The sequence below is a fragment of the Aotus nancymaae genome, unplaced genomic scaffold (genome assembly GCF_030222135.1).
Source record: "Aotus nancymaae isolate 86718 unplaced genomic scaffold, 86718_ANA_hifiasm-v0.15.2.pri h1tg000010l, whole genome shotgun sequence".
NCBI lineage: Eukaryota > Metazoa > Chordata > Mammalia > Primates > Aotidae > Aotus > Aotus nancymaae.
The window spans coordinates 23,865,203-23,892,891 of NW_026988421.1; the positions used below are offsets into that span (position 1 = coordinate 23,865,203).

The 27,689-nt window shown below is 39.4% G+C and overlaps 1 protein-coding gene and 1 pseudogene across 5 annotated transcripts in view; one reads left to right on the forward strand and one right to left on the reverse strand.

Moving 5' to 3' along the window:
• SORCS1 (sortilin related VPS10 domain containing receptor 1) overlaps window positions 1-27,689 on the forward strand; it is a 591,753-nt gene that overhangs the window by 339,940 nt on the left and 224,124 nt on the right. The window lies entirely within an intron of this gene.
• LOC135274125 (5S ribosomal RNA) lies at window positions 9,201-9,309 on the reverse strand (annotated as a pseudogene).

Here is a 27,689-nt window from a genome sequence, read left to right on the forward strand (position 1 = left end):
CCCTCTACCTGTCAAATTGTATGAGTAACCAGCACATGGCTAAGGTTGTAACCTTTTAGTTAAACATAAATTTCTTCCTATAATCAAATATGGGATTAGGGCATTTAGAACCAAAAGTAGTTTGTCTGAATCACAGATATTCATTGTAGCAAGATTGGTACTTCTGACTGACCAGTAGCCTTAAAGATGTGTTAATTTAGGGAAATAAAAATGGAAAGGTATTGAAAGGTTTATAACTTTGTAACTTTTTTCACTCTTCTATTTTGACTACCTTCTGTTGTGCTAAGGGTATGATGCTGCTGACATTTTAATGGGATTCAAAGCCAAATTCTACCAACCAAGTTATTTTGGTGGAACTGGCCATAATATAAACACAGTGGCCCAGAAGGAAGTCTGAGTATCCTCAGATTGAGACAAGAAGTTCTGATTTGCTAAAAAGTAAATGGTGCTTGAAATTTGCCTTTCCCTGTTTGATTTAAAATTCCAGATCTAAGCAAGTTAAAGCTTGAGAGAAAGAACTGGCCTCTTCCTCCCACTTCCTCCTTGCACTTTTTGTGCCGACAACCACATGGAGAAAATGCAATTAATTGTTTGAGCTGCAGAGGAAGTGGTTTCTGCAGTTATATTTCCTCGCTCCTCCTGTTTACTATTTGAAATTTTATGACTTGTGAAGATTATACTTGTATGAGGGCTTAAAAATTCCCAAGAGCCACAGCATCTCACTTATCCCATCCCACAGGCCTCGGTGGTATAGACTGGGAGTATAACATGGTGAGTAGGAGGCCATTTGGCTCCCTAGAGACCCAAGTCAGCATTCTCTTACCCAGGCACCAATGGAAACTGGTCAAGCTCATTTAATAAAGCCCAGAAGATTATCAAACCCAAACCATTTGACTTCATTTATTATAAATACAAAGTTTTGCCCGTGTTTCATTATGTTCTTCCATATATACCTAACTTGGGGGAATTGCAAATAACTCTGAAATTAATATGTGGGAGAGGGCCTTGTTAAAAGTGGATATTACCTATTTACAACTGCTCAGTTTATTGCTTCTTTCATTTATTTCCTTCTCTCTCTCCCTCCTTTCATTCCTTCCTTTTTTCTTTCCAAATATCACTTATTAGAGGGATAGAGACTGGGCACAGTGGCTCACACCTGTAATTCCAGCATTTTGGGAGGCCGAGGAGGGAGGATCACGAGGTTAGGAGTTCTAGACCAGCCTGACCAACATGGAAAAACCTCATCTCTACTAAAAATACAAAAATTAGCTGGGGTAGGGGTGGCATGCTCATGTAATCCCAGCTACTCGGGAGACTGAGGCAGGAGAATAACTTGAGCCCAGGAGGCGGAGGTTGCAGTGAGCCGAGATAGCACCACTGCACTCCAGCATGGGTGACAGAGCAAGATTCCGTCTCAAGAAAACAAAAAAAAAGGACAAAATAAAAAGACCACCTTATATATTTACCACATGTATATTTTCAGAATGATTACAGAGTTACAGAACTGTGTGTATGAATGTGTAATCAACTTATCCTTACAAAAATACCGTGAGGTGGATAGGAGAGGTTAAGTAAGGCATTGCTGCTTTATACATGAAACCTAGTCAGTGACTGGTTGCCTTTAACTAGAACCCCCATCATTGCATTTCTGGTCTATGTTCTTCTGTCATAGTTTACTGTTTTCCTAACACTGCTCCAGTTTTCTTGTCTGGAAGGTGACTTTTTACTAATATTCTTCAGGCTGATTCCTCTGTAGATTTTCAATTAATTTCACATTTTAAATACGAATTATATAATCTCAGGTAAAATACAAAGCACAGAGAAAATGTAAAGGCAAACCCTATGTCATATTGTTAAGTTGCCTTCTGTAAAATAACTCAGCTTCTTGCTTATCGTTTCTGGATAACAGCCTTGACAGATGTATAGGATAAGCTTGATGCTTTTAGAAGTCTAAAAGAGATTCTATATTGAGGATCCCAAGAAAACCCTGTTGTAACTCCAGGTCTCAGAACTGATTTCTAGGAGGGACTCAGTAAATACCTGCTAATAAATAAATGAATAAATAAATGCATAGATGAATGAATATAATAGATAAAAGGAAGTTGATGGATTTTCTCCTTAATATTTCCGTTGTTTTTGTTTTGAGATAAGGGCTCACTCTGTAGCCTGGGTTGGAGTGCAGTGGTGTGATCATAGCTCACTGCAGCCTTGAACTCCTGGGCTCAAGTAATCCTCCCACCCCAGCCTCTCGTGTAAGTAGGGACTACAGGCACATGGCACCACCCACTGTCCCCTCTGCCAGCTATTTTTTATATTTATTTTTATAGAGAAAAATAAATTTTTCCTCCTGGCCCTTGATAGTTCTAAGATCAGAGTTGCCAGTGATAATCAAGATAGATTTTCAGTGGCAGGGAAATGTACAAAATGACCCTCATAGTACTTTTCAACTCTGTCATGCCCTTTCTGTAACAAGACATTATTTCTTGTCCTGACTTTAAGATTTCCTGGTGGCCTACAGCTGCCTCTCTTTACTCAAAATATACATTTGTTTACTCTGACTTTCTTTTCTCCATTGGAGGGAATGCGTATCAGAAATGCATCTATCCTACTCACTGTATCTATGGCCAGTGGCATGAGGAGCAATCCAGTTCACTGATGTTTGGTGTAAGGATCTGCTTAGATTCCATTGCTCTAAATGATACTTTTTGGAGAAAGCATGGCTGAGAAATGGTTGTTGCATTATTGCATGTGTGTGCTGGACAGAACTTGTTCTTTCCCTTTTTCAACTTTATTCATAGACTCTGATCAAATCTTGTGACTCTATCATTACCTTTAAGCTTTGAGATATACTACCATTAAATCTGTAGGCACTTGCTTTTTCTGTAGGAACTACTAGGCTTTCTCAGTTCCCTAGAAAGGAGAGATCCTATTCCCAGGAGGCTGGTAACCATGCAAGGTTATGGCAACCTGGAGATTTTCTGGAACGTTCGGTTAACATTCACATTTTCTACATGGTAACTAAAGAGTATAATCTCCCTAGGGCCACAGTTATTTCCTCAAGGGTGCATGGGAGTTAATAGCAACTGCTCAATGAAATAAGCAGTATCAGTAATTTCTGTTTCTTTAGCCATTTATAGCAGAGTGTTGCTGCTTGAATGTTTTGATATCTTTTGCTTTCCCCAGTATACATGAAAATCCTAAAGATATGCCCAGCTACCTTCCAAGGGATTAGTGGGACAAAGTGGCTACATTACTACTGAGGTTCTTAAACTTAGCATATATGAAAATCATCTAGGGAGCTTGTTAAACTGCAGATTCTGGGGGCCTAGTTCTCAGAAATTCTGGGTTATTAGTTCTGAGAATCTGCATTTTAACAAGCATGTGCCCCTTTTCCATCTCTCTACAATTCTGCTGCATGTAGATGAGCTGTGCCAACAGGAAGGTATTATTTTTCAGTGAAACTCTTGGTTACATTTTTTTTTTTTTTTAATGAAAAGGCTTGGCTAGGTGTGGTGACTCAAGCCTATAATCCCAGCACTTTGGGAGGCTGAGGCAGGTGGATCATGATGTCAAGAGATCAAGACCATCCTGGTCAACATGGTGAAACCTCGTCTCTACTAAAAATACAAAAATTAGTTGGGCACGGTGGCACGTGCCTGTAGTCCCAGCTACTCGGGAGACTGAGGCAAGAGAATTGTTTGAACCCAGGAGGCGGAGGCTGCGGTGAGCCAGGATCGTGCCATTGCACTCCAGCCTGGGTAACAAGAGCGAAACTCCGTCTCAAAAAAAAAAAGAAAAGGCTCTTGGTGTTGGTGATGCAAATTGAAGTTATGCATTTGAAACTAGGCGTCCACTACTGGACAGTGGAAGTTTCAATTTGAAATTATACCCTTTCTCTCCATTTGTCCCTTTGACATAAAACTGAGGTTCATGATTTCTCTCCTGGAAAGTCAGCTGTATTTTGCATTTGGCCGCTGGATGGGTGAAAGAGAGTACACAGACATGCTCAGAGCATTTGAAATTTAAGGGAATGGGTAGCCACAGCTTTTAGGAGTGCAGTAGGAGAGCAGGGCATGCAGGCAGCTCTTTCCCCTCTGCTCTTCCACCTAGGAATGAAGTAAGGACTGGAATTCATACTTCTTAGTTACTTCATGGCGCAGAATGCTTACTGGCAATTGAATTTGCCAGAGCCCTGGGAGGCTACTATTATGGTGTATTCAAAGACATTTGTTAAGCTCAGGGAGGGGAGCTTCTTGGAATTTTGTTTTTTGAAAGTTCCACTCCATTATTCCAGAGTTCTAACTTTATTCCTTAGCACAGCAAGTGGCTCTGTCTTGGTGTGAAACACAGGCATTCCACACAGGCTTGTTAGATACAAACTGCTGTTCAAACAGCTCTTGAAAGCAAAACTTTTAAAAAAAAAATTGCAGGTGTTTCTAAAAAATAAATTTGGGAATAAATTCTAACTTGCGTCATTGCCTGCAAGATGAGTGAAGAGGGGGTTATCATTGCTTTGAGTTTGGACTGATGTAGTTTTAAGGCAGTTTGGACTAGTGGGCTATTGCCTGTTACTGAACTTAAACAATTTTTTTTTTCAAGGCGGAGCCTCATCCTGTCACCCAGACTGGAGTGCAGTGGCACAATCTTGGCTCACTGCAACTTTTGCTTCCTGGGCTTAAGTGATTATCTCCCTCAGCTTCCGGAGTAGCTGGGATTACAGGCACGTGCCACCACACCCGGCTAATTTTTGTGTTTTTAGTAGAGATAGGCTTTTGCCATGTTGGTCAGGCTGGTCTTGAACTTCTGACCTCAGGTGACCCACCTGCCTCTGCCTTCCAAAGTGTTGGGATTACAGGCGTGAGCCACTGCTCCAGCTAACTAAAACATTTTCACTTACCCATAGAAAGAAGATGCTGTTGGTCATGGATATGCTTTATTCCAAGATTGTAGTGCCTCCTGTCCGTCATTCACAAGCGATAGATGTGCCTCAAAGTGAAATAACAAAACACAAGGGAGGAAAACGTCTATTGTTTGAGAAGAGACAGACACAAATACACAGAGGAGGGTTATTTCACTTTAACAGAGAGTCAGGTGCTCATAGCCTACAAACAGGTTCTGGAGATTTTTTTTTTGTTTTAAATAGTGAAGGGGAGTCTATGAAGGTTGTAGAACTAATGGAAGAATAAATGGTCCAGATACCACCAGATGTCCCCTTTCCTAGCCCCTCCTTTTGTACTCAGGAGCTCAGGCTTCCTCTGCCCCAGTGCTGCCAAAGCTGGGCTGTCACTCATCTCCATTTTGCATTTTGGCTGTCGTTTCTTTCAAGATCCCGCTGTGATGAGTGGAATTGAGCAGGGCTAGCAGGGGGATCCTGGCATGATGAGAGAGCCTTCCTGGGAGCCCAGTAAAGATTGGATCATGCTGTCTACTCAAAAGGGCAGCCTGGCCGCAGAGCATCTCAGCCAAGAGAAGAGTGAGTTCCTCCATCCCTGGCATCTTCTGTCCCTGTGCCAAGCCCAAGGTCAACTTCATTTCCAGTCTAGGAAGTTGGAGACTTTTAGTCTGGAAGGTTTTTTTTAACTTGGATACCTAAAATCCCTCATTCTCATCCCTTCCCGCATAACCACAAAAACAAAACAAAAAAGAAGAAAGAAAAAAGTCTTGTCTAGAAAAAAGAAAATCATCATGCAAAGACTGAATCTTAGTCTGATGACTTGGCTTGAATCCCATGTCTTGTTTACTTTAAAGCTGGCGGTAAAAGAGGCAACTGCTTCCTGATTCCTGGAGGATTTTATCTTAAAGTTATTATTTTGACTTGGTTTATCTAAACACATGCAAAGAAATTGCCACCTCTAGAGTAGAGGGAGTTACAGAATGAGAACAAAGATCTCTAAATGGGATGAAGGCAGCGGAGTCGTCTGATTTTGATTACCACTCCAGCTAACGAAAGGCATTCAATCACTTTGCCTTAAATATATTCTATTCTGTTGTGCACATAAAACCACCCAGCTTTGGGCACCAGTCTTTATCTCCAAATATTGATAATAGCACATATTCTGTTAGCTCATTGCATGAGAGTGAGGGCCAGGAGGTCACAAACAATAAGGATATGCATTTATTGGGCTGAATTTAATATTTTAAAAAAGCACTAGGCCAAGCACGATCACCAATGCATGTAATCTTAGCACTTTGGGAGGCCATGGTGGGCAGATCACCTGAGGTCAGGAGTTTGAGACCAGCCTGACCAACATGGAGAAACTCCGTCTCTACTAAAAATACAAAATTAGCCAGGCATGGTAGCACATGCCTGTAATCCCGGCTACTTGGAAGGCTGAGGCAGGAGAATCACTTGAACCCGGGAGGTGGAAGATGCTGTGAGCCAAGATTGTGCCATTGCACTCCAGCCTGGGCAACAAGAGCGAAACTCCATCTCAAAAAACAAAACAAACAAAAACCCGGCACTAATACCATGTAGAAGAAACTCTGAAAAGGGTGCAGTTGATCTCAACCTGAGAGGCTTTTGAAGGACTCTTTGGAAGAGACAAGATTTAAGCTGAATCTTGGCAAATGGGAAGAGGTAAAGAATGCATTGACATTGCAAACTAATATAGCAATCCCTGCAGACGTCAAAGGAGTCTGTGGCAGGTGGGGCTCACTTTATGTGTTCCTTAAATGACTTCACTCCAGAAACTGTTTTGACCCAAACATAGTTGAAGCTCAGCTGCTGCTGTATTCTTGGCAGAGATGCAGAAGACTGCAGGGGAAGAGGCTTTTGTTACAAACTACCTGGTGGAATGCAATTACTTGGAATGGAGTCTGGCCAGGGCAATTGCTGTTAATATTACTACCTTTTGCAGAAAGTTTCCAGGAAGTCTTCCTTAAATGACTGAGTAGTCAGGACCTTTGTTTTACATCTCAGTGAAAAACCTGCAAAACCACAGCCAGAAATCACCAACCAGGAGAAAGTACTTTTCCTGCATGGATTTATAAACATTTGAGCTCAAAAAGCAGGGGCAGGCAATAGGGCCTTGGGGCTCTTAGAGGAGAGATGAAATCAGGGGTCCCAGAGTTTAGTCAATGAAACAATTTATCTTATCATGTCTTAAATGCCACTTAAATAGAAGTTTAAAGTTTCAAAAAAGACACTTTCCCATTCAGTGCTGCTATGTGGTCTTTGTCTACAAACAAACATTAGGAGAAAGTTCTGACTGGGTGCAGTGGCTCATGCCTGTAATCCCAGCACTTTGGGAAGCCGAGGCAGGCAGATCATGATGTCAGGAGTTCGAAACCAGCCTAGCCCATATGGTGAAACCCTGTCTCTATTAAAAATACAAAAATTAGCTAGGTGTGGTGGCATGTGCCTGTAGTCCCAGCTACTTGGGAGACAGACAGGAGAATCCCTTGAACGTGGGAGAGAGAGTTTGCATTAAACTGAGATCAGCCACTGCACTCCAGCCTGGGTGACAGAGTAAGACTTAGTCTCAAAAAATAAATAAATAAATAAAAAGAGAAAGTTCTTTATCTGCAGTCCCTGCACTCTCCAGACTGACAGATTCTTTCTCTCGGCTTCTTTCCTTCCTTCCTTCCTTCTTCAAAGCAGATGGTTATGTTAGCAGAAAACCTTTGATAGTGTCATTGACCAAAGCTGCAGTACAAGCTAAGTACTTACAGAAGTAATCTAAAGCGAAAGATAAGAAAGAAGTAATCTAAAGCGAAAGATAAGATAGAAAACTAGTTGAGTTTTCCTGAATTAATCTCACACTAAATTATGAAGAGAAGTAGGATGGTGAACATATGTGCTTTTTTTCCCCATGCCTTTATTGATACTGTGTTCAAGACTCTGGGAATTAAAATATAGAATCTCAGCTCCACTTACAGCATGATAGTAAGTGAGTAAGGCAGGATGTTGAAAAGAGCCAAGCAATTATGCATTTGTCATGGATAATAGGGAAGGTGGAGTTTTCTTTCTTTGAAAGGCTTTCTCTGTCATCAAATGGGATATAGTCCCTCAGAACTTTGATTGCTAATTTGTGGTTTTAGTGTTATTCTGAATACCCATGGGCAGAGGCTCCTCCATGATTTTTTTTTTTTAACAATCTATTTCCCTTAGATCATTATGATATATATGTATGTATTCAGAAAAAGAATAATAAATGCCACATCTAGATACCATATGGGCAAATAAATCATTTCTCTCATGGCATGAGCTCAGTATTGGAAGTTACAAATGGCAAGTGAGTCAACAGGCTGAGTGGCCCTGGGCAACTTGTCTAATCTTCTTGGCACTGGGAATAAAGCATTTAGCATTATAGGATCTTTTTTAAATGAGTTAAATGGATAGTAACCTTAAGATCTCCTATAAATGTCATGGGGTCCTTTCTACTTAACATATTGTAGTTACTTTGATGTCTACTGCAGTCTGCTCTCTTTACTTGACCTTTACTTTATAAAACTAAGTAGTAATTTGCAGCTGCTGGTTTTCTGCATGGGGGCCCCAAAGGTAATACATTCCTAGCCTCACAACATCAGAGGTACCTCTTCAAGGAGTGAGTTAATCCTTTCAAATCTCTCTAGTTAGTTTCCTACCATCCTTATCAGGCTCTGTGATACTTGTTTGATAATATCCTTTGATCTGACCCATTGATTTGTTATCTCTAAACACCATTTCAGTTTAATTTGCAGCTATGATGTCCATTAGCAAGTGATTACAGTGAATGAACTTAACTGCTGTATATTGAGATAATATACCTTTTCAAGTCCTTTGGAAGGCCTGGGGAATGATAAGTCTGTAGCGCTCAGGAAGGCTTAAAAGGTTATGACAATGGGGTTCTGAGGTTGATACAAATGGTTTTGAAATTCACTTTCTCATATTTATAGTTTACACATAATCTTAGGGTATCAATGGATGGTAATTCTGAAAATACAAAACCAGTAGCTAGTTTGCAAAAGTAAATATGAATGAATACCATTTTCTTAGTGCATTTATATCCTATGTAATAGGTTATCTATCTTTAGAAACAATGATATTCTTTCTGAGACCTCTTAATTCTGAGTACACTTCTGTACCAGGAGTTGCTGTAATATATGTTCATTAAGAGATCCACATATTTCACTATTGCTTACAAGTACACCATGCTAGGAAATTTCTATGCTCTTTTTTGGTGAATTTCCTAGGTAACTAAAGCTTGTATTTTTTTTTAAGCCTATAGCACCCGGTATTCCCAGGTGGTCTCCCATCCAAGTACTAACCAGGCCTGACCCTGCTTAGTTTCCAAGATTGGGTGTGTTCAGGGTGGTATGGCCATAGACTGAAGCTTCTCTTTTACTTAAAAATATTTCAAAATTAGATTACATTATCACCTTCCTTATTAAAGTATTTTATATTTAGCATTTCTCTTATTTTATGAATTTTAAATATGTTTTTGTTCTTTGTAATGGTTCTATTTTTACTGATTGAGTTTGTGTCTGTTTTAATTTTTGTTGTGGTTAAGCAGTGTTTCTTGCTTCTGTTTACCTTGTAGAAAGAATATTCTTATAACTACATTGTTAAGATTTTCATTTTGCTAGTTTCTTTTCTTTCTCAGGGTTTCACTCTTCAGCCAGACTAGAGTACAGTGGTGCAATCATGGATCACTGCAGGCTTGACTTTTCAGGCTCAAGCAATTTCCCACCTCATCCTCTCAAGTAGCTGGGACCACAAATGTGCACCACCATACCTGGCTGATTTTTCTTTTTTTTTTTGGAGAAACAGAATGTGGCCCCAGCTGGTCTCAAACTCCTGAACTCAAGTGATCCTCCCACCTTGGCTTTTCAAAGTGCTGGCTTTACAGGTGTGAGCCATCATGCCTAGCCTCATTTTTGGTACTTCTAATAAGGAATTTTAAAATCTGAAGTTAGAAACAAATGTCTTACAAATACTTAATTTGAAGCAATTACATTTTTAATTGACCTCTAATTAAAGTGAAAGACTTCTGTGGACCTCTAAAAACAAGTGCCTTCCATCCTCACCTGCAGCTTCTCTGTATTAAAGAGGGTCATTCTTTTTTCTTTTTCTTTTCTTTCTTTTTTTTTTTTTTTGAGACACAGCCTTGCTCTGTCACCAGGCTGGAGGGCAGTGGCCCAGTCTCAGCTCATTGCAACCTCCGCCTCCCAGGTTCAAGTGATCCTTTCGCCTCAGCCTCCCAAGTAGCTGGGACTACAGGCGAGTGCCATAATGCCCGGCTAATTTTTGTATTGTTAGTAGAGACAGGGTTTCACCATGTTGGCCAGGATAGTCTCGATCTCTTGACATTGTGATCCACCTGCCTTGGCCTCCCAAAGTGCTAGGATTATAGGCGTGAGCCACTGCGCCCCACCAAGAGGGCCATTCTTATTAAATGCTGTACATTTTCCCTGCCTTGCTTTTGACTTCCATCTTGTAACTTTCAGATGGTGGTATTGCTCCTCACCTGTTGCCTCACCTGTGAAACTGTAGCTTAATAAACCCAAATGTCTAGGATGTAGAAACTGCCAGAGTAGTATCTATATGTGAAGTTCCATATTGGATCGGCAGAGGATAGTCGCTCAATGTACCTGAAGCAGAGAAAATAAATGGGTACCTTCTTTCTTCTTCTTCTTCTTCTCCTTCTTCCTCCTTCTTCTTCTCCTCCTTCCCCTCCTCCTTCTCCCCTTCCTCCTCCTACTTCTTTCTTCTTCTTCTTTTTTGAGACAGAGTCTCTCTCTGTCACCCAGGCCGGAGTGCAGTGACACAATCTTGGCTCACTGTAGCCTCTGCCCCCCGGATTCAAGCAATTCTCCTGCCTCAGCCTTCTCAGTAGCTGGGACTACAGGCTTCCACCACCACGCTTGGCTAATTTTTATATTTTTAGTAGAGATAGGGTTTCACCATTTTGGTCAGGCTGGTCTTGAACTTTTGACCTCATGATCCACCTGCCTCGGCCTCCCACAAAGGGACAAGAAACCAGCTTCCTGTGTCTACTTCGATTCCCACCTTTACTTCCAAAGTGGACGGCAGAGCCTCACAGAGATGGACCTTGCTTCTATCGGTGCGACATTCCTAAGCTGGTTAAGAGTTTTCTGTTGAAGAAGGAACATGACCCAATCTCACACCCTGCACTAGTGACAATGAACCAGGTGACTTGTAGTTTTCATTCTGGGATGGGGATGAATGGACTTGGAAGAGCGATACAAAATATATCTGAAGAGGTGGTCAAATTCCACCATGAGTTTTCAGATTACTTTTAGGCCACTCAACAATATTTACCAAAATTTTGTGGTCCTGTCCTGAGCCCCCAGCTCTGTCTCCAACAAGGTCATGTTCTTTAATTGATTCAACCAGCACTTATGGAATACTTATATGTGAGGCAATATTCTAGCTATGGGGTAAGATGGACAGATACATTTTCTCTGTAGTCTCCAATATAGAGGAAAATGCATATTGCATGTTAAATGTTTTACTTCCAGGAGTTGTGACAAGTAAGAGGCAGCGTTCCTTAAAAGCCCATGAGACGAGTACCTGGCCCAGATTTGAGACACACAGACAGTTGGGAAAGACATTCCAACGGAAGTAATCTGTAAATAAGATTAAGGAACTAAAGAAGAATTCAGCTATTTTCAGAGGGGAATAAAAATGTATGCCTGGCTGAGCAAACAGCAATGAGAAAGAGAATCTGCAGACTCATACACTGTTCATGAGGGGAACCTGGAGTTGTGGATATGAGAAATAGAGTTATGGGTAGCTGAGGAGGGAGGCAGGAGCAAGATCATAAAAGATTTTGTTACCAGCCTGCTGAGGGGTTTGAATATTATGCTGAAAACGACTGGAATGCATTGAAAATTTTAAGCAGAAAATGGACTAAATGTCCATTTTGGAAAGTCAGAGAGGAGCAGGAGTAGAGGCAGTGCAAATACTTAGGAGTCTGACGCAACAACCTCTGAAAGAGAGGATACATTTCTATTTATCAGGTAGCTGACTTTGAGTGAAAGAAATTAGCAAACGAAACCTACCTAGCAGAAACGTAAGATCTACATTGCTCACCATGAATGAGACACGAAGACATACCTGTAATGGAAGTTGTAGAATTGAAACAAGACAGTTTATCAGAAAGTATATGTCAAGCCAGGCACAGTGGCTCACGCCCATAATCCCAGCACTTTGGGAGGCTGAGGCAGGCAGATCACCTGAGGTCATAAGTTTGAGACCAGCCTGGCCAACATGGTAAAATCTGTCTCTACTGAAAATACAAAAATTAGCCAGGTGTGGTGGTGTGCACCTGTAATCCCAGCTACTCAGGACGCTGAGGCAGGAGAATCGCTTGAACCTGGGAGGTAGAGGCTGCAGTGAGCCAAGATCACACCACTGCACTCTAGCCTGGGTGACAGAGCGAGACCCCATCTCAAAAAAAACAAAAACAAAAACAAGTGTAAGTCAAGCATATTAAAATATGAAAATTTGAGGTTCAGGAATGTCAAAAATAAAATAACCAATTTTTCATATCAGTACCATCCTGGTTGTAAAAGGCTAAGAGGCAGATGGAATCTGCACCTGAGAATTTAAAGAATTCCCACATTCCTAAGTTGCTGAAATAAACACCCTTTCCCCATTGATAAAACTCTTTAAACACCTAAAGTTTACTCAGAGACTTCTGTGAAAGGATTTGGCTTTGATGATTTAAACCCAAAGTCCTCTACGCTGAAGAATAGTATTACTTGACCATAGGTTTCTGAGGGATTTCAGGGATCTCTCTGGTTGTTTTGCTTCTTAGAATGGAGTTCTTTCATGGTTTTTGGACGTGTGTTGCTAGAATACCTTTGCCCATCTCTTATCCAAGAAGACATCCAAAAAATATATAAACTGGATTCACGATATTGCTGACCTAGAAGTTTTTCCTTCCCAACTAATGTTTACAGATGTCCAAATTCCACAACATTATCCTCAGTTGTCTGTTTTGAAAAACAACATTTCACTATAAATTTTCCCCAAGAGCACAAGATTAATTATTTCCATACACAGTTGTTAATTATGTTTCCAAACTACAGCTGATATGGCAAGTAGCCAAATTTGTCCCCAAGCACACTGTCCTCATTTTTGAAAATGAAGAGATTTCCTTCGATACAATAATTATAATGAGTACTTTTCATTCTCTCCCATCAATTTGTTTAGATTACCTGTGGCTTGCCCAACTGACTTCCTCTTTCTAATGAAACACTCAGGTTTTGAAATGCCTTTCTTTTTCAGATACTGTCCCCACATATTGGCCCCATATTCTCCTGGAATTTAACCTGTAAGATAGGCTGATTGTAAAATGGTCACATGTCAGCTTTGTTCACATGAGTCATCTGTACAGTAGATGTTTGGAGATTTTGATATGAAAAATGTCCTTGCAGAAATCAACCGTAATAGGAAACTGTTCCCAGCAATTCTCTGCTGCAAGCCGAGGTTGGGAGCCAGGGAGAAGATGTACAGTAATTAATCTATCTCATCTCATTCCTTGGCTGTAACAGTTCTGACAGACACAACATTTAGAAACTCTTTCATTAGTTGTTCATAACTTTCAAAGAAGGTTCTACTCTCCCTGCCTTATTCGCATCAGTCAGTAAACAATATATAAGCTGGAGAGACACCAAAATGTGTCATTGAGATAATGAGACCTAAAGAGCTGATAGATGTTGGAGAGAAGATACTGAGCGTGACCAGTACCCAAAGCAGATTGGAGTCTGACCAGCAAACTTCAGCTATGCTATCAGGAGGACAGAATCTAATCACTGAAATGTACGAAGTATTGGGAGAATAAAAACTAGTGCTGGGCATCAGAGTTTCTGCATTTATCTGTAGGTAAATCATTATTCGATAAAAACTAGGCTTTACAATAAATACTCTCCTAAGTGTGGTTAGATGCTCTGCTGTTTTCCATATATGTGTGTGTCCCTTTTGTAACACAGAATATACTTCTTTGTAAAGACCTGGGTATTTAGATGAATAACTGTGTTACCATAAATCTGTTTCATCAAGAATACTCCCCTCATTCTTGATTTTCACTTACTTGTACATTGGTTAAGCTTCTTATAAATATTGCAAGCTGGCAGATTTTGATTTGGTGAGCAGAGGTTTGAGCCCAAGGTCTGCATTCTAGGTTGGTGTCAACATATGTTGACTATGAGGCCATCGCATGTGATCAAGTGAAAGAGAAGTAGCCCAGTCTCCCTACTCAGAAAGAAGATCATTCCTGAGTAAAGGATGGTTCTTTCCTTTCTATCATAATTAGCACTCAAACCAGCATTTTAATGAAGTTTTTAAAAATAGTTTAAAGTCAAGCTGGGCATGGTGGCTCATGCCCGTAATCCCTTTGGGAGGCCGAGGCGGGAGGATCACCTGAGGTCAGGAGTTCGAGATCAGCATGACCAACATGGTGAAACCCAGTCTCTACTAAAAATATAAAAATTAGCCCGGTGTGGTGGCACATGCCTGTAATCCCAGCTATGTGAGACGCTGAGGAGGGAAGATCACTCAGACCTGGGAGGTGGAGGTTGCAGTGAGCCAAGATCATGCCATTGCACTCCAGCCTAGACAAAAAGAGCAAAACTCCATCTCAAAAAAAAACAAAAAAAAGCAAACTAGGTTTGGTGGTATGTGCCTGTAATCCCCGCTACTCAAATTTTGCTAAGCATCCATTCCATTGTACGTGTGTTTCTCTCCCTTTTGTATATGCAAGTCTTCCCTGAAGCCAAGGTCACCTTCTTGCCCTCATAATGCTTTCCATGGTTATATCATCCTTAAACATTTCTTCTGACTCTGTACTCCTACGGTATATATGGTCTTTTTGGGACTTTGTCTTTACTCTTCATATGCTATTTGCCACTTAGAAGATTGATATGTACTTGGTAAAGGATCTAATAATATAAAGCAGTGGCTTAGACTTGTATATCCCTCCTGTGCCTGACCAAATGACTTGAACTTTGAGAATGAAAGTGCTCAATCAATGTTTGCATATTCAGGATGAAGCCATATAGCATAATGGGTCAAAGCGTTGACACTGGAGCTAAACTACATTCATTCCTGGTTTGGTCACTTATTATCTATGTGATCTTGGGCTAGTCATGAAACCTTTCTGTGCCTCAGTGTATTAATCTATAAAATGGTTATACTAATGGTACCTGCCCAATAGAATTATGGGTTTACATGAGTTAATATATGCAAATCCCTTTAAATGAGCCTAGCACATAGTAAGGGCTATTAAGTGTTTGTTATGACTGTGATGTTTTATGAATTAGTAAGAAAAAAAAAAGACCAATTATGGTTAATATATAAAGCACTTTTAGAAAGTTTTAATTTCCCAAACTATACTATTTAGAAACTTGCTCCTTCCTTCTCTTTCCTTTATTCCTTCCTTATTTTCTTCTCTCTGTTTTTTCTCTTGTCCCTCCTGCTTTCATTAAAATTATGAATAGCACATATTTAATATGATAGTGTGTGAACATTAGATGTTCATATACATAATGAGTTAATTTATGAATAAATATTATAAAACTAAAAAATTTGTTATTGTCCATTCAGTCATCAGACATTGATTAATAACTTACTATGTACAGGCCCTAGAGAAGTGAACAAAAGATGGAAAGGTTCACTGTGTGGTGTTGATACTCCAGTCTTGAAAGAGGAGATACGCAAATGAGGAAATAATGACAAAGTAGAATTGATTTGGGGATAGCATTAACTCCAGGGTGCTTTTGAAGGACAGAGGAAGGTCACCTAATCCAGCCCACTGAAGGCCTAGGAGACTCTCTGTTTCTTTCTAAGATTGACCTAGAACCTATGTAACTTTTGGCCCCTCAGTCTCTACTGTTGGTGGTGTGTTGGTGAACTATAACACACAGACACAGCAATCCCTCATATATGGTATTGTATACAATCCTAGAAATGTATACAATTAACAGAAGTGTTAAACAGAGGTGTCAGCCTTTAGGAAGTTTTACAGTCACATGTACGTTTTATGTAAGTATCATTTAGCATATACTTTTTTCTTTTCTTTTCTTTTTTTGAGACAGAGTCTCATTATGTCACACAGGCTGGAGTGCAGTGGAGCGATCTTGGCTCACTGTAGCCTCCACCTCCCAGGTTCAAGTGATTCTGCTGTCTCAGCCTCCCGAGTAGCTGAGATTACAGGGACCCACCACAACACCTGGCTAGGTTTTGTATTTTTAGTAGAGATGGGGTTTCACTATGTTGGTCAGGCTGGTCTTGAACTCCTGACCTGAGGAGATTCACCTGCCTCAGCCTCCCAAAGTGCTGGGATTACAGGCATAAACCACTGTACCTGGCCATTGTTTTATTTTTCAAAATGATTCATGGACATGAGCAATTACTTTATATGGTGGGTGAGTCCTACTAGTGCATTTATTTATTAATAGATTATTATTTTTTCTTACAAATTATTATTATGTCTTACAAATGAGACAATATATCCAGTTGTAGCAGTACATCAAAATCAAAAGCCTGGTCTAAGTTGTAGAAAAATAGGGCAGGCAGATAATTCTGGCTCCCTGTAATAGTTCCTGCTTGATCCCTATAGCCAAATGTTACATTTGTGGCCATGCATATAATAGTTGTGTTTTCAATCACTTCTGAATCTAGGCATCCTAGGCTTCTTGCAGGAAATTGATGAATAAACTGACAGAAGGCAATTCCCCTTTTAGGACCTGTGTTAGTCTGTTTTCATGCTGCTGATAAAGACACACCCAAGACTGAGTAATTTACAAAAGAAAGAGGCTTAATCAACTTAGAATTCCATGGGGCTGGGGAGGCCTAACAATCATGGTGGAAGGTGAAAGTCACGTCTCACATGGCGGCAGACGAGATAAGAGAGCTTATGCAGGGAACTCCACCTTATAAAACCATCAGATCTCGTGAGACTTATTCACTATCACAAGAACAGCCTGGAAAAGATCTGTCCCCCAGGACTCAATTACATTCCACCAGGTCCCTCCCACAATATGTGGGAGGTGAAGATGAGATTTGGGTAGGGACACAGCCAAATCATATCAGGACCCATAAGAAATGGTAACTCATATTTCAAGGAAAGGTCCAGTAAACTTTTTGTGTCAGATTGCTTTATACTTTAGCCCATCTGTGTCTACTGTTAATTTTAAAAACATATTTTAGAGGGTTATGTGAGTTATTTTTACTTGTTACATCTGTGTGCCACTCTGGGGTTGCCCTGTTCCCTGGGTGTCTGGACTGCACAATCAGAGATGCAGTCTGAAAAAGCCACCATCTGGGAGCATCTGGCTGCATGGACTGAAGGTGGTGAAAGCAAATTGGCCATCTGCTGGGGCTGGTATAGACACAGAGATGATACTGGATAATATTCAGATTGGTGTTTTACCCCAAAGGTGCTTGGAGAGGTTTTGTTGTGCATGTTTTTCAGTGGACCTGGTTTAAAAATTCATGGATGCACCTGGTTGGTTGTTTCTACCCTCTGTTTTTCATGTATTCTAGTGCAGCCAAAACACTCCTCAGCAAGAGACTAAATTGGAAAAGGATTATATTCACAATTTTGAAGAAAACCTGCGCAGTTTTCGTGAAAATCACCCGAGTATAGATGTTGAACTGAAAAGGAGTGTGTTTTACAGGTCAAGATTTCCAAGAGTTAACAGTATCATGTAGTTTACTTTTCAGTCTTAGATAAATTTAGCCAAATGATATCTTTGAGAAAAAAAATGGATATTTGGGTTAAATGCCATTGTCTAGGAATTCCAAAATGCTCAGAGATTTTTGAAACACTTTGATGCAAATAAAAAGAGCTGGAGCAAAATGGCAGTTTTCCCTGGTAAATAATCTTACTGAATCTCTTAGAATAAAGATGAAAGAAAAGTAAAAACAGTGGTTGTTATCCTGTCTGAGAAAGGTCCATTCTTTTCTAGGTAAGATGATTTACTTTTGGTTTAAGTGGAAAGTCTAGTTCAATAATGGATGAGACAAATTAAATTTGATTAGGATTCAGGGAACGAGTTTCAGATCCATTAGTAAAAGTTTCTATTCCTTAAACTCTGCTCGGTTTCTTTCTCCCCACCTCCCCCTATCCTTGTCCCCGTCCCTATCTTTCTTTCTCTCTCTCTCTCTTTCCAAGGAAAAGGGAAGAAAGATTTAGCCTAAAGGCTGAGCTTAAATAAAGAAAAAGACCTTTACATTTTAGCTCAAAGAAGTAAATATAATCTTATAAGTATCATTGGCAATTGAGCTTTCCTGGGATAGGACTTATGAGTATAATGCAGCACTGAAAGTATTTACCTTCAGGGAAAAAAACAAATTTGATAAAGGGACTGGTGAGAAACGTTGTGTGTCAAGAAGATCTACATCTTCTTGAAAATTTCTGATCTTAGATTTAGAAACATGCTGAAGTTTCTATAATTTAGAGCTTCCATTTAGCACAGACTTTCTGTCTGCTGTGTCCTTCTTACCCTAGGTTTACCTTGATTTTAGAAAATCTGAACTGTCACCGTGTAAATGTAGAAATTCTTCACTTTACACAAAGAAGCGGCACAGGCGTTTTAAAATATAGCAGGCAGTCCTTGTACATTTTGCTAAACAAGGGCAAAACTTAAGACTCAAATGCTAAGATCCAATGCCACAAGAAGATCAATTAATGGCAAGAAATGGCATTTTTGGAAAATGTAATGTTAATTTATAGGTATATAAGATTTGATTCACTAAAATTTGATTTGCTCAGAACTTCACTAGAATGTATCTCTCATCCCAGAAAAACCACATTTGAACTGAAAGATCACTGGAACCTTTCTCTTCCAACTCAGCATTTGACGATGATGAAATATGGACTCACAGATGTTAATTGGTTTTCTCCCAATGTCTCAGAACTAGACAGTGGCAGAGATGGACCCCGTATCTCATTCCACGGCACACTGCCTCCCCCTGCTGTCTCTTAGAGGTTGAACCATCTTTACAGAATGTTCCCATTGAATCTCCTTAATTCTAGAATTGTAGCAAATTTACTTGATTATATTGGATAACTTCAGAATATAGCAAATAGCTTGATCCCCATAAATACCAACGATAACACAAACATCCATTATTCTAGTGGCTCAGAATGATGTGGATTTGATCATCTCCCAAAACAGGAAGGATCATTATAGCCAAAGCTTCTTACCTCTCTTTTAGCGAGCAACCCCACATCATGTGGTCTAGTCCCCAGCGTGCCTATTGTTATTATTTTGCATCTTGTTTTCACAGATAAACTTGAAAAAACTGAATTTGATCTAAACCTTACAGAAATTCTAGATCCATTTCTAAGAATGAATTAATAACTCTCAAGTATCTGCTATGTCCCAAAAAAGGATACTATTCAATCATTAGTATCCCAAAGTATGTTTCTCAGAAACTTAGTTCTCTAGAAGCTTCCTGGACAAAAATAGATTCTATCTTTGAATATATTTGGCAAATGTATCTTCATCTGGTTGCTTCAGGATGCACTTTTCAAAGACTTTAATAAGCCAACAGAACCTGTTTTATTTTCTTTGTTCTGATAGTCCTCTGAATTACATCGCTACTGAATTCATATGATGTTATAATTTTTAATTTCACTTAGAAAATGCTACATTGATTCTGTTGGTTCCATCAAATCGTAATGAACACCTACTCCGTGAATTGTGTATTGTTAGCCCCATTTCATAACTACAGAAATAAAGGATCTGACATAATAAGTGATTTCCTAAGTTCATATGAATGAGCAGAATTGGGACTCATCATTAAGTTTATGATCTTAGCTCCTACAGGAGTTTCAACTCAAATACCTATTGACTTGCACAGATAATATAGATGAATCCAGTGGCTAGCGATCTGTGGATACAGAAACTTTAAGGAAAGGAAACAGTGAGAGTGGGCATAGGAGTTGTGGGAAGTGAGGAATATCTCCAGCGTTTAATGTGCTCTCTGCCCTCTAAGTCTGTTGTTTGCTGTTCTATTTGAACAGCCAGAAGGATACAGTGCTTTGTTTTAGCTCAGAATGTTTGCTTTTTCCCTCTTATATCAATAAAAATTGCCAACAGAGACCTGCTTTAGTTTGAACAGAATAACAAAAGATGATGTGGGCAGTGGTAACCTGGAGAGCTTATGACCTCTCCATAGGGGAATAGCGGCTCTAGAGCTCTTGTAGAGTATGGCCATATGGGAATAATGTCCAATACTGGACATTACTGGAAAATCTGTTAAACAGAGGTCTTTGGGCTAATATTATCTGCATCAAACAGAACTTGGGTGCTGGTCAGAGTCAGTCTGTGGACTATGGGTTTTAATGTTTGTGTTTCACTATGCTACTTGCCAAAGCAAAAAAGTCTCTCACTGAAATCGTTCTTTGTAGCCTGATGGTTTCCTTTGTGTCAGTTCCACATTCTGTGGCTTGAGGAATTTGTTGAACATTGAAAAAGCACATGTGCTCATTTACATTGGCAAGTGTTAAATTGAGGAGACATATGTTTTGTTTATTCTCTCCTCCTGTTAGATCCTTAAAGAGGCTTGGTCGTCAGACTCAGCTGTGGCTTTATAAGTAGTATGCTTTGGAAAAGTATTTTCAGAATCACCAGTACTGATAAATTTGGCTGCAAATAACTATAAAGTATGCTTGGAATCCTGGTGGACATATTTTAGGTAATGCTTCACTGGTCATCTGCCATGATTTAACAGTGTTTTTATTTTGTCTAAGGCTGTTATTGTGTGTTTCTGAAACACTACTCTCAGCTGAACCATTATAATAACCTCTTAGCTTGAGCTTCCTGCCCCACATTCTCGTCTTTAACATAATGTCTGTATTGCCTCCAAAGTTATCATTGTGAATGAGCTATATTCTTTCTATTTCTCTGCTTAAAAATCTTGATTCTGTATGTATGCCCCAGAATAAATAGGTTCTGTTGCTGTTTAAGTCAAAATTCCTTTACTTGTGAAATAAGGCTCTTTAAACTTGGCTTTAGACTACTTTGCCTAACTTTAGTCAAACTGAGGAACTTGCCATTACCAAAACATGTAATGCATGCCCACATTCCTCTGTTTTTGCATACGTGATTCACCTGTCATTAATCTTTCCTACTCATTCTATTAAACACCTGTACATCCTTCAAAACTCATTTTAGTGTCAAATATTCTGTGGTTTCTTCTCTCAATCCAGCAACAGAAAAAAAAGTACTTCCCCATGTTCTACTAAAATTTTGTACATGTTAATAGCTCTGCAACTGTACATTCATTTAACTGTTATTTTTGTATTATTTTCTGTTGTAATAAGGCATTTAGTGGCTTTTTCATTATTTAAACCCAAGTCTTAAGCATAGGGACTGTCACTTGGTTCCAGAAACTACTTAGATTTTTTTTAAATGAATGGTTGAATGATGAACATCTAGTCATCCCACAAAGAATGAAAATTTCCTCTCAAAATGTCATGTTTTTCCAAAAGCCATGTTTTTCTATTTGTCCTTGAAAGGCCTAAAAAATGAATCTAATAGTTTTAACTTTTTGAGTATTTATATATATTCATTAAAATATTTTATAGACAAGGCAGATGTTTTAGACAAATGTTGGTTAATTACTCTCTGAGCCCAAGCTTACCCTTCAGAAAACCTGCTTATTATGTGCTCTAATGGTTAAAATGAAGGCCGGGAAAACCAGGTACTTGGGTGTGAGCCATGGAAATGCCAAGGAAGCTCTGGAATAATCGGGAGGAATTATTGTGCCTCTCCATGCCTAATTTCACTCTCTTGAGGTTTGCTTCAATTTCCAGTTGGAATATCCTAATTAACATTTGTAAAGTGCTGTGTAATGCTTAAATGAAAAACGTCATGGGAGTATAAAGTCTTCTTAAACGGCAGTTTAACAAATTCGAGTTTCTTGTGCAATGAGCTATTTTTTAACATCTTATAATTTGTGATACATGGATGACAAGAAAGGCTTTGGGAATTGATGACGTTGTACAAAAAGGAGAAATAATGTTTTTCTACAGCTCCTTTATTTAGAAAACACAATTACTGAAATGTTGTGCAGTTAGTTTCTAATTTCTTAATTGTGTCTTTGAGCCTGAACTACTCACTTGGGATCACCCATGTCGATGTGTGTATAATATGTGCAGAATGCTACTGTATTGTCTTTTTCCAGAAACGTAGATGAAGATAGAAAGTGTGCATTAGCAGACCTATAAACAGACTATGAAGAATGGCAATTTATGTCAATCAATAAGAAAAAGAGAAATACCCATAATTTTAAATGGAGAAAAATATGAACAGTCAGTGTATCAAATGAGGATTTCAAGTGAGTAAACATAAATGACAAAAGGATAAAAGGGAGGAAAAAAGGAATGAAAAAATTCACTGTCATTAGGAATGAAAGCAGTATGTATTAACACAAAATACATCTTTTTCTCTAGTCATCTCAGAAAACATTATAAAATGACAGACAAAACCTAGTGTTGTGATTGGAACTTCCAATGCCCTGACCAAGGAACTATAAATTGGTATTGTCTTCTGAAAACCACTTGGTAGTATGTATCAAAAGTGGTTGCAAAATTCATATTCTTTATCCATACATTTCACTTCTAGGAAATTACTTGTGGAAATAGTAATTGACATACAGAAATACTCATCTACATGAAGCATAATATTAGTGAAAATTGGAAACCTTGTAAATAAGAGATTAATTACATAGTGGCATGTTTATACAATCAATTCTATTCACCAATAAAAATGATAATGCAAAAGAATATTGAATACAGTAGAAAATCTTTGCAGTGTGGCTTTAAAGTGGGAAAAGCAGGTTAAAAAGCAGAAAGTGTCATGTGATACCCTCTTGCGATATAAATTTCTTTCTCTCTCTTTTTGTCTCTTTCTGATACCCACAAACATTTACGTGTATATGTGTGTATCTATATATGCATAAAACGAAGATTGTGAAAACAAGTCCCAAAGTGTCAGTGACAATAATCTCTGCATAGTGATACTTAAGTGATTATTCTTTTATTCTGAGTACATTTTTACAGACATTTTTCAAAAATTTCTGTAATTAATACATATTTTTTCTTGTTTATATTTGAATACAACACCTAAACTTTAAAGCAACTAAGATTACTAAATAAACAAAATTATCGTATCTTTGACACAAAGATTCATACCTAGCAAGAGCTAGACATCGGACACGTAGCTTAAAAGCCGGTCCTTTCATCACTAGGAGCACTCTTTGTTTTTATTCTTCTATTCTGAATTTGAAGCCAACCCAGTAGTCCCATAGATTGTCCTTTTGGATAAACATAGAAATTGACCTTTCTGGTCAATTCAAGCTTGACGCTTACATTTCTTTTATCCGAGTTCCTTCCTTAGAAAAGAACCTTTAAGCCTCTCAAAAAAGTATCAAATAAGTGAAACTCACCAGATTATCACATCCTTACCATGAGAAGCCTGGACCCCTCATTCCCCATGATTACCTCTTTGCCCTTCCTTGGTTCCTATTTTCTTAGACACTGTTACATTTCTTCCCTGCTATATAAACCTCTAGTTTCAGTCAGTCAGGGAGATGAATTTGAGACTGAGCTCCCAGCTCATTGACTGCAGCACCTGATTAAAACGTTTTTCCTTGGTAATACTCATCATCTCAGTGTCCGGCTTTCTGTGTGGTAAGCATCAGGACCTAGACCAAACCTCTGGTCTTTCATTAACAAAGTAAAGGAATTAAGTCCAATACCAATTGTTTGTGGATTAAGGAGACACCATGATGTGGTTGGGCTGTGTGTCCCAAACCCAAATCTCATCCTGAATTGTTCTCTCCAGGTGTTGAGAGAGAGACCTGGATAATGGGGATGGTTCCCCCTACCCCCATGCTGTTATCATGACAGTGAGTGAGTTCTCAAGAGTCCTGATGGTTTTGTGTTTGGTAGTTCCTCTCTTGCTTGCCTCTTCTCCTGTCGTCCTGTGAAGAGATGCCCATGATTGTCAGTTTCTTGTGGCCTCCCCAGCCATGCAGAACTGTGAGTCATTTAAACATCTTTGCTTTACAAATGACCTAATCTTTGGCCTTTCTTTAGAGCAGTGTGAGAACAGACTACTACAGTGAATTGGTACTACGGAGAGTGGAGTACTGATACAAAGTTACCAAAAAATGTGGAAGCGACTTTGAAACTGCTTAACAGGCAGAGGTAACAGTTTGGAGGGATCAGAAGAAGACAGGAGATGTGAGAAAGTTTGGAACTTCCTAGAGATTGGTGAATGGTTTTGACCAAAGTGCTGATAGTGATATAGACAGTGAAGTCCAGGGTGAAGTGGTCTCAGATGGATATGAGGAACTTGTTGGGAACTGGAGCAAAGATCACTCTTGCCATGCTTTAGCAAAGAGACTAGTGGCATTTTTTCCCTGCCTTAGAGATCTGTGAACTTTGAACTTGAAACAGATGACTTAAGCTATCTGGCAGAAGAAATTTCTAAGCAGCAAAGCATTCAAGAGGAAGCAGAGCATAAAATTTGAAAAATTTGCAGTCTGAAGATGCAACAGAAAAGAAAAACCCATTTTCTGGAGAGGAATTCAAGCTGCCTGCAGAAATTTGCATAAGTAGCTGGGAGCCAATGTTAATCGCCAGAACAATGGGAAAATGTCTCCAGGGCATGTCAGAGACCTTCACAGCTGTCCCTTCCATCAGGGACTCAGAGGCATAGAAAGGAAAAATGGTTTTGTGGGCTGGGCCCAGGGCACCGCTGCTGCTCTGTGCAGCCTAGCGACTTGGTGCCCTCCATCCCAGCCATGGCTAAAGGGACCACTGTACTGCTCAGGCCATTGCTTCAGAGGGTGCAAGCCACAAAGCTTGGTGGCTTTCATGTGATGTTGGGCCTGCAAGTGCACAAAGTCAAGAATTATGTTTTGAGAACCTCCACCTAGATTGAGGTTTGGGAACCTCCACCTAGATATATGGAAATGCCTGGATGTCTAGGCAGAAGTTTGCTGCAGGGGTAGAGCACTCATGGAGAACCTCCGCTAGGGCAGTGTAGAAGGGAAATATGGCATCAGAGCCCCCACACAGAGTGCCTACTGGGGCACTGCCTAGTGGAGCTATAAGAGGGCCTCTGTCCTCCAGCCCCCTGAATTGTAGATCCACTGATAGCTTGCACTGTGCCCCTGGAAAAATTGCAGGCATTCAACACCAGCCCATGAAAGCAGCTGAGGGGGGCGGTATATTCTGCAAAGCCACAGGACAGAGCTGCCCAAGTCCTTGGGAGCCCATCTCCTGCATCAGCATGACCTGGATGTGAGACATAGAGTCAAAGGAGATCATTTCAGAGCTTTAAGATTTAATGATGGCCCTGCTAGATTTCAGACTTGCATGGGGCCTGTAGCTCCCCTTTATTGGTCAATTTCTCTCATTAGGAATGGGAGAATTTACCCATTACCTGTACCTCTATTGTATCTTGGAAGTAAGTAACCTGCTTTTGATTTTACAGGCTCATAGGCAGAAGGGACTTGCCTTGTCTCAGATAAGACTTTGGATTGTGGACTTTCGAGTTAATGTTGAAATGAGTTAAGATTTTTGGGGACTGTTGAGGAGGCACGATTGGTTTGGAAATATGAAAAGACATGAGATTTGGGAGGGGCCAGAGGCAGAATGATATGCTTGGGCTGTTATGTCCCCACCCAAATCTCATCTTGAATTTTAATCCCCAGGTGTTGAGGGAGAGACCTTGATCATGAGGGTGGTCCCCTCATGCTGTTTTCATAATAGTGAGTAAGGTCTCATGAGATCTGTTGGTTTTATAACTGTTTGATGAGTTCCTCTCTTACCCTCTTTTTCTCTTTCCTGCCACCCTGTGAAGAGGTGCCTTCCACCATGACCATAAGTTTCCTGTGGCCTCCCTAGCCATCTGGAACTGTATATCAATTAAACCTCTTTTCTTTATGAATTACCCAATCGTGGGCAGTTCTTTATAGCAGTGTGAGAATGAACTATTATAATACACACCCCATTTGAGTGATTCACCAGGAGCAGGACTGAGCTGCATCCTGACAGAGTGAAGTGTGGCCATCAGAAAAGGGCATGATGACTGAGGCTATGAGGAGGATCCTGCCATTCATATAGGATGCATCACACAAGTCAAAGCCTAGAATGTCTAAGAAATGGGAAGTAGCCACCTAATGTGTTATACAGGCAAGGATCCATTTAGTGATAAAGATATTTAAGTAAGATTTATAGGAAAAAAACCGCTAAATTGGTGTTAAGTCAGATATAGCTTTGAAAATGTGTTTTAGTTTGATAAAATACATCATCATCAGATTATTTAGATTCAAGTTGAAAGAACTTGCCTGACATTGGAAAAATATGGTGGTAGGAGGTATAGAGGGAGAATTACTAGAACTAAAAAATTATTTTATGTTCAGGGGAACACCTCAGTAATTCCATAAAGCATCAGTAAATTGTAGTAAAATGAATTAATTGAGGTATATTTTCTTTATCCTGAGTTTCAGAGAAAGAAAATGATAGCTAGTATATTCCATTAAGGATTTATCTAGAAGTTGGAGGATTTTTTTTTTTTTTTAATGAAGCATGGTTACTTATAAAAAAAAAATCAGTTATCTGGAAAATTCACATTTGGGAGAAATTCTCTGAGGGTCTGGATAAAGAAATCTTCCTATCATTAGGATGACCGAATAATTTATCATCCAAATCATATCTGAGTGTCAGTTTCAATATATATGATGGTGCAATAGGAATAAGCCAAGACTTTCAAAGGCAACGTGTAATGTTTGTTCACCCTATTCATGACACATTCAGAGAAAGCCAAACCATCTATGAACTGTCTTTCATAAGATCAAGGCAACTCTTCAATTAAGATCAGCCAACTTCTAAAGTGATAGTATATTCATGAGCTTATTCGACCCATCGTGAATATGAACCTGGGTCTGAAATTGGCTTTTGTATAGTCACAAAACAGAAGTGGAGCTTTTATGATTGGACTACATGGTAGCCATGGTAGCTAATCAAATAATTGATTAGGAATTATTCTGCTTGATGAGGATCCTAACCTATAAGTCATTGTGGTGACTAACTGTATAAAATATACTGGCCCAGATACATAAAAGATTGTGTTGTTTACAAAGGTTTAAAGAAGGGAAAATTTTTGTTCTCTTTGAATACAAAATACTTTTGGGGTGCTGAGAAATACCACTGAAGTCAAGAGAGCTGATTCTGTGGTTATTTTCTTAAAGTGTGGATTCCCTGTTGGTAATAAGTTTGAGCAGATGAGAGTTTTATAGCATTGGCATAGCGGCAGTAGGAATTGAGCTATGCAACAGGATGCAAATACAATTTTAAACAATAATAAACACTTTAGATGGGTTTACATGGGCCTGGCATGATAAAAATTGAACTTTCTGTATGTTTCTAGAACACATTTAGCATTTACTTTCAGACCTAAATGGCCTTTTGTTGTTGTTAGCCCAAGGCTACCTAAAAATCAGTAGGTTTATTTTAAGATCCATTTTTCAAACTGAAGGGAACACTAAGTATCCTATTTTCAATTTCTAGTTTATGTTGTAAATGATATTGATGCTTTTCTTGTGAGCATAGAGGAACAAGGACTATTTTGCTTTTTTTTTTTTTTTTTTTTTTTTTTTGAGACAGAGTCTCTGTCACCAGGCTGGAGTGTGGTGGCACAAACTCAGCTCACTG